The sequence below is a fragment of the Bidens hawaiensis genome, unplaced genomic scaffold, assembly GCF_021521415.1.
Source record: "Bidens hawaiensis isolate Kalapana, Puna unplaced genomic scaffold, B.hawaiensis_p1.1 tig00008036_1, whole genome shotgun sequence".
Lineage (NCBI taxonomy): Eukaryota > Viridiplantae > Streptophyta > Magnoliopsida > Asterales > Asteraceae > Bidens > Bidens hawaiensis.
The window spans coordinates 911,837-918,087 of NW_027491563.1; positions in this window are offsets into that span (position 1 = coordinate 911,837).

Below are 6,251 nucleotides of genomic sequence, written 5' to 3' on the forward strand. Positions count from 1 at the left end.
CTGAACAATGAGAAATAAAAAATAATTATTCATAATAATATCAGATATGTGATTATTAATTAAGACACTGTTTAAATGTATATACTTACACCCTTGGTTTCCTCCACTAATGTTTCTGTGGTAACATTTAATATGTTAAAAGCATCCATGTCCCATTATGTTAATGAGACGGTACCGCTAGTGTCTTGAACACGAATATGGATCCTAAATCTGTATAAAAAAAGTTACAAAGTTAATAAAAAAAAATATAACAAAATTAAAAATTAAAAAACAGCCAAGTATATGATAAATACTTCGAAATTGGTAGTAAATCCATTCCTTTACATCCTTCATTCAAACACTCATAAAGATCGTCATCGTTAGGAGTTTCTTTCAATTGTAATGCTTTCGAGCACCTCCCACAAGCAAAATAATGCCACTCCTGAACTGGTGGAATGTACACAATAGCTGCAAGGATAACGACTGATTTTATCTGCTTGAAAAAGAATTATAAAAATGTAGTTATGTTGTATAAAATCGTAAATATATATATATATATATATATATATATATATATATATATTTGGAACAAAATATCGAAATAATAATAACAAACCTGATCAAGTTCAATCTCTGCTATTAAGTTAAATGGTGTTCATTCTAGAAAATCCTCATTCGACGTGTAAATGGTCGATGATAAAATTAACCTTTGAGTAGAGGAAGACTCCGCACATCCATGTTTGAAGAAACACTAGGTGACCCCGGCAAATTACGGATAATCTTAGGGTTAAGTAGATGTTTCCCACGAGGGTTAGGTCCGGCAAAGATGGTTATTCTTCTGATGACCTGCAAAACAGACACCGTGAGCTCGTCACTGAGAAGGGGGGGTTCCTCCTTGTGACCACCCTCCGGCGTGAGAATCAGACTAGATTGCTCTGAATATAAGTGTATATTAAGAGAAATAGCTAGAGAAGATAAGATAATATCAGATGATATATGATGATATAAGATAATGATACCGTTCCAAGGTGTTGGAGTATTTATAGCCGAAGGTAGGTTTCCAAGCAGGTACGGCCAGCTGTATAATATTCCTTTTCCACCAACTGTGGGCTACGTACGTGCCATGCTGGTGGTTGGTGGGTAGGCAGCGGCTGATAGTGACATGGCCGGCTGTGTACTATTCCTTTTCCACCAACTACAGGCTATGTACGTGCCACGATGAGGGTTGGTGGGTAGGCAGCGGCTGATAGTGACATTTTGTACTGGAGCATGCTCCTCCTCGTACTATTGTCGGTGAGCTGTCACCCTGTGATTGGTTCATGGGCTGCTTTGGTCAGATCTTGTCTATTTTGTCCATACCTTGGCAGGTATAGTACAAAAGATCTTCCAGAAGCGTACGGACTGGCTCATTTGGGCGGGAGTATTCCCGCCTTGCTCATTCCTTCTTCAGGTGACATTACTGAATTATTAAGAGTTAGTGCCTTGTGCGTGTAGCCTTACTATTAGTGCGGGTAGCCTTCCCTCATGGCTTGTATCCGCAGCTGCGGGAACAGGCGGGGTACTTCACCATTGGGAGGCTTTTCCTGCGGGAACAGCTGGCGTACTATGCGTAAGGTCTTCATCTCTCTGAGCATGGTGGGTCCTGCGGATCCAGTTGGTCTTTGCGCAGACGTCCCTCTTCAAGGTGAGTCTTGCGGGTCCAACTGGGCTCTGCTGGGACCTACCTCTTCAAGTCCCCCCAGTCCATTGTTCTTCTCATGAATTGTTAATAAGTGAGGTGAACTTTTGGACTTAAGCAAGGGGTTTTGAAAAGGGTTTTTAGTTTTAAGGTTTTCCGTGGGGATTCTTCCCGCGGTTTTCCTAATGTCACTCGCAGAAATTCCTGACTTTTCTGCCTGATCATTGGTTATGATGCGAGTAGGTGTTTAACCCCTTCGCACGTCGGGAACGTTGAGTTTCACTTGCATAGATTCTTCACGAGGTTTTGGTAGTTTTGGACATAGTGATCAGTTATGTTAAACTACCAATTCCATCTTGAAGCTTCAAACAATCTAATTCTCAACGTTCCCGTCATGCGGAGGTGTTATTTCTCTTTCCGCAAGCATGGTCCATAAGATCCTTCTTGGCTTCAATTCCCTGCAAGTGCTAAGTATGTGAAGGGTTTCGCCTTGACACTGTACCCGCACTCGTCTTATGGTTTCTCGCTTTCCAAGGTAAGGGGGTATATTCCCTCTTATTTTTGAATCTTTGAATCTTTTTGAATCTTTTCGAAATTCGAAGAGTTGGTGAAAGGATAAGAACAGTCCAAACTGTTGAAGGGACGTTAGCGTCGTCCGACGGTTTCTTCTGACAGTTTCAGGACGTGCAGGAAGTTATGGCGACGTGACAGTATATGGTCATTCCAGACACTTTTTCAGGCTTGTGGGCGCGAGTTTTCGGGCACGTGGGCGCGAATTTTACGGCACGCGTCCTGTCGACAGCTGTTGCCAGCTTGCTTTCCACGTGTCATCGTCTCATTGCGCCTGCGCTTTCTCTCTCCTCCGCATTAAATTCATCGCATTCATTGCGATGAGTATATAAAGGGGGAGAGGGTGTTTCTTAATTCACACCTTCACTTCACTCTTCTTCTTCTAAACGATTTCTGGCGAATACTCTAACTTTTCCGTCGAGCATTCTCCTGAAATCGTTCTTTCATACCTCCAAAATGTCTTCTACTCATGATCCTGAGGTTACTGCCGAAGAGTCCGACGTATACCCTGAGAACCCGATGTCCGCGTCTGACAAGGACGACAAGAGTATTGCTGGCGAGTGCCAGTGTGCTCTCTCTGTCGATCTATACAACTATATCGTCAAGAAGTTCATGCTCGAGCCCTACGAGCCTGAGTTTCCAGAGCCTCACCAGACGGTGTATGATGCCCCTAAGGGCAAAATAGGGGTTTATGCCTCATTCTTCATATATGGGAATCTTAGATTCCCATTAACGAAGTTCGTATACCGTGTTCTTGAGAAACACGGTGTACATTTGACGGAGGTGCACCCGATGGCGATCGCTAAGGTTCGCCACTTTGAATGGGCGTGCCACATTCTGGGCGTTGAGCCCCGCGTCGACCGCCTGATGACCTTCTACTCCTGGAGGTGCATCCAGGGCTGGTATACCTTGGTCACTCGGATCAAGGGTTTGAAGATCTGCGCTACCGAGCGCAGTCTTCGGTCTTGGAAGCGGGAGTTTTTCTACATCTCCGCTCGCGTCGTCCCCATTGCGATGACGTTCAAGAACGGGAGAGCGCTCCCTAGCCTTCACGCCTCCAATTACCAAGAGGCGGAATGGTTCGCCAAGATCTCCCAGATCCAGGCTCCGGTTTACCGCTTTGCGGAGTCTGGGATGGTGATGCTCGGGATGAGCCGGGTATGGAAGGATGCCGGTTCTGAGACTCCGCAAGTACCCATCATCCTCGAATACGGTTTGAACTCTATCCCTTACGGTATGCTTCATATTATTTGCTAATTTAGGGTTTTTGCTCTAACTATTTCTTTCTTTTTATTCTCAGAGGGAAACAACTTGCAGTCGCTTCTGCAACTGCGTGAGAGCGGTGGTCCCACTCGGCTGGGTACTCGTGCTCTTGATGAGAACGAGTTGTTCATCCTGGAGCAAAAGGGGGATCGGTTTGTGGAGGTCTACCCGCCAGGCCACGAGATTCTGAGCGCCACGCGGCCAGGTAAGGGTTTCTTTAACCCCCGCCCTCTCCATGCTCAAACCTCTGCTGGAATTCCTCTAATTTTGTCATCTTCTAATGAGGAATCCGCAGATGGGCCTTTCTTCGTGAGGAAGAAGAAAGCTGCCGCCGTGAAGGGCAAGGCGAAGGTTACCTCCGCCGTCGACCTAGGAAATCAGTCTGACTCCGAGACTGAAAGCGAGGAGACGGCGGGGAACCCTGGTGGTGGTGAGACAAGTGTCTCGGAGGTTGAGACAGTTGTCACCTCCGAGCAACCAAGTTCTACGACGGTGACTGGCGTGAAGAGGCCAGTTCCATCGGGTTCGTCCCCGCCTGTCAGAACCTTCAAGCTCAAGAAATCTCGTAAGTATAAATTATATTCAGCTTAACTGCATATCTTTCCGCCATCATACTTATATATCTTGTCTTCGTGCAGGCGTGGATGCAACCGCATTCCAGAGTGGAGCGGGAAGGAGCATCTCTGGACCCATGACGGTAGGTTTGGTCAACCTACCCGAGGCTATGACCCAGGCAGCTGCGCCTGTTTGCAGCATTGGTTCAGTTGCTCACCCCGTTGAGGCAACTGTTCCAACTGTAACATCATCTCCGCCGGCTGTCAGTGCCATCTTCACGGAATCCTTCACTGAGCCGGCGGTGGTTTTTTCTGCGGGTTCTTCCGCAGCGACGGCCACGGTTGTGAGTTCACCTCCAGTGAGTTCACCTCCGTTGGTTTCTACCGCAGGGGCCTCTACAATGCCTCCTCCGGCGCCGGCGACTACGGCCGGTCCCTCAGGTACGTTCAGGGTTGGGGCTTCTAGCCCATCTTTGCCTCCTTCCCATCTCCTTGACCTTTTGGATGGATATCCTCTGGGTTCAGGTGATGGGTTTGGTGCCTATCGACCTGTTGTCGACCATACAGGTGCGTGGGGATATTTTGGCCTTATCCCTTTTATCATCTTTTTTTTTTTAACTATATTTTTTTTATTGCAGTTCGTGATTCCAACGAGGTGTACGCTCCTCGGTGGAGTATCCGCCGGGGAACGACCCTCCGGACTGCTGCGGATTGTGTCGAATAGGCACGCCACGCCGCCCCAAGTGGTGCGTTGGGGGAAGCCATGTCTAGCTACCAGGAGGGTAGGCTGACGAATGAGCTTCGGATTCTCCTTGCCCGGATGCAGCCGCGCGTCGAGTTGCTTTGTCGTGAAAACGACAAGTTAAAGACGGCGCGTAGCCAGGAAGTGGCTCAGGCGCGGGCTATCCGGGAGGAGAACAGGAGACTTGCCGCCATTGCTGCGGAGAAGGAAAAGGCCTTCAAGGCCCTCGAGGTTGAAGCTCAGGCCCGGCTCGAGGCCCGTTCCAAGGCTACCCAAGCTGTTAACGAACAGCTTAGGTTGGCCAAGGAAACTGCGCGGAACGCGACCGAGAGGGCCACCAAAGCTGAAGCCATTGCTGAGCCTCTGTACGCCGAGAATGAGGAGCTTAAAGCCAAACTAGAGAGGCTTAAGCAGGCTCATGATGCGTTGGCTTTAGAAGATGCCAAGAAACTCCAAGAGCTCCTGGACCAGAAGGGTATGCTTGACCGCACTGAGCGTAAGCTGAAGGGCGTTGAAGAGGCTGCTGCTAAGGAAGTGTTGCTTGCCAACCTTAATAAAAATGAAGCCGAACGCGCCCGTGACCAAGCTCAAGCTGCCCTCCAGGAAGCTCTGATCACCAAGGAATGGCTTCTACGAGAAGCGTTGTCGCAGGTATGCTTAGCTTCATAATATCTTTACGCTTTTCTTTATACTTAGAAAAGTTTTTGATACATATATTTTTTTTGTATGTTGTGCATCGGATCTTCACGAACACATCTTATGACGATGCCATGAGCGCAGCCCTCAACGCTTCCCATGAGGATGGGGAAAAGGCTGGTTTCCTGCTTGGTCTGGGGTTTGTTGAGAAGGGCATCCCGCCTTCCAACTTCCCTCTTTATGACGTGGACACTGAAGCTGCTTACGACCAAGCAGTGGACCGGTATGCTGCCTTCCCGCATCCGGTGGTGGAGAAGTTGAACGAAATTGCTGCTGCTGATGATGGGCTAACTATTCTCAAGGCTTTCCTTGAACCGCCACACTCAACTGATGGTGCGGGTTCAAGCGGGAGTGGTCCTGAAGCTTGATCCTTTAGATCCCTTCCCACTGTTAGAATAGATTTATATTTTTGTATGCGGGTATATGCTCAGCAATTCTTGTAATATTTGAATTTTAATGGAATATAAATTATTTGTTAATGCCTTGCCTTATAAACCTTATATGTTTTGTTTCACGCATATTTTGGTTTAACTTAGCAATTTCTTGAGTACTTTGGATAAGTTAACCTTTCAACGTGGCAGATAATAGGTTAAAGTATTGCTTCCTCTTTCGTGATTGTGCGGGTAAGACCGTCACTTTCACTTAGTAGGATGGCTAAACTTTACCTATATCTGACCTGCGTGAAGGTTTTCCTCATCTTTTCCTTAGAAATTTTTACCGTTTTTATGCTTGTGGGTTTTGCCGCCTTTCACACGCAACGACTTACTTC